Raw genomic sequence first — 1,948 nt, 5'->3', positions numbered from 1 at the left:
TGATTCCCATCTGTCTTCTGGGTGAATGCTGCGACAGAGATCGATAGAAAGATGCTGATTGTATCTCCAGTCCGAGTTCACATTCATTAAAGTTTTAATAGATAAAGAGCTTTTGTGTGAAGTCATTGTGGTCTTGAGTTCTTCAGCGGCTGCAAAAAGTCATCCGGATGGTTTTCATTAGCAGCCGTGTAGTGTGAGGCGCTCATGAAGAGTTTGCAGGTTTGGCAGCTTCCTCTTCGTGTATTTGAGCTTTCCCTGGGGAGAAAAGCAAATTGTCAGAAAAAGGTTGAAGACGGCGGGATGTGCCAAGCGTCTTTTCTCTCCGCTTCTTTCTCCCAGAGATCTCTGTGATTGTTTGACCAGAACTCTTTAAATCTTTCGCAACATGAGAACTCTGAATCCAGCTCAGGTTTGGTTTGGCGAAGATAATATCACTCCTAAAATAGTCCTTATACACTTAAAAAATACAGGTGCCAAAAGCTTTTTTTTCAGTGCCATATGGGTCTTTCACAACAGAGAGTTACGTAAAACATATGCTGGAATAGTCAACGGTTCATTCCACTGTGGCCACTCCTGATAAATAAGGGACTAAGCTGAAGGAAAATGAATGAATGAATGAACAGAAAGTTGCTGGAATTGTATTAGTGGAGTGGAGAGACAATAGCCCCTTTCACACATACAGACCTTTCTGTTGTATGTGTGAACAGGTCCTTTTTGAAAATACCGGTAAATTCGTTCTGGCTATTTTCCAGAAAGAGAAGTTGTAACATTACCGGCAATTTGCCAGAATGCTGCACTGTGTGAATGCAGAAGGAAGATTGCCGTAATAAGCGCGTGCACGTCTAGAACGTGCTGACGTGAGATGTCTGCTTTAGCCAATCACAACAGTCAGACGCGTTTACGTCCGCGCGGTTTGTGAGAATAAAAGCCTTTGAATATTTTTCCAGACACGTTTAGCTGCTAGAAGTTAGTCAGATAACGCTTATATGTTCTTCTTAATGCCAACTGTGTAAATAATCATCGATGAGATGCTTATGATAAGCCGTTGTTTGTTTACCTTCAAGCTTTGCGTGTGCCTGTGAAACAGCCTGTGAGCGCCTGCACACGCACATATTATGAACATCTCGACATGCGAAAGTAATCCTGCGAAAGTTGTTCACAATATTGATCATCCACAGAGTTTGTAATTTAGTCAAATGTTTACACATACAAGCGCAGCCGTTTAAAGCTCATTTGTGGTGAATGATGTCAGAATTTACCGGTATTTTGGAATGGATGTGTGAATGCTCTTTTCCGGATAATTTCTGTAACGTCCTCGCCTGTGTGAACAGCGCTTTTTTGAATATACCGGTAAAGTCGTTCCGGACATTTTCTAGATATTTACCGCTATCACTGTGTGAAAGGGGCTACTGATTCAGTCAATTTTGTGCATGGGGATGATTGGGAGGCCATGATCGGTAAGGGCCGAAAGAGGGAATTTGGCCAGGACAGTTATATGAATTCAGTTATAGGAAATAGCTATAGGCACAATTAAACAAAGGTTATAGACAAAGGTGACAGGTAAAATGCACTAACATTAGCTTTCCGAATGTGTATGTCTTTATTATACAGTGTATTTCTTTACCCAATCAGTGTACACTTAAGTCACCATATAGTTCCTATTCTGCTGGGTTAGACCCTACTCTGAAATGGGAGCTAATTTAGTTACAAATGGCATTCCTAGAACTCGAATGATTTTGTTTTTGTAATGACAATGCACCAATAGTTCTTGCAACTGTGAAAATGTTTCTCTGGTTTTCAAACCTCATATGGATTTGCCTTTTTTATTTGCTAAAGATCTATTGAGTTAACCAATCTTAATTTCTTATTTTTTTAGTAACATTTCTTTGTAACATAAAAAATAAACTTCCTTTAAATCAGTGAGTTGTTAACTGCAGACTCGCTCTAA

The sequence above is a fragment of the Danio rerio genome, chromosome 22, assembly GCF_052040795.2.
Source record: "Danio rerio strain M-AB ecotype USA chromosome 22, GRCz13ab, whole genome shotgun sequence".
Classification (NCBI taxonomy): Eukaryota; Metazoa; Chordata; class Actinopteri; order Cypriniformes; family Danionidae; genus Danio; species Danio rerio.
The sequence above is the reverse complement of the archived record's forward strand: the minus strand, read 5'-3'. Positions refer to the sequence as shown.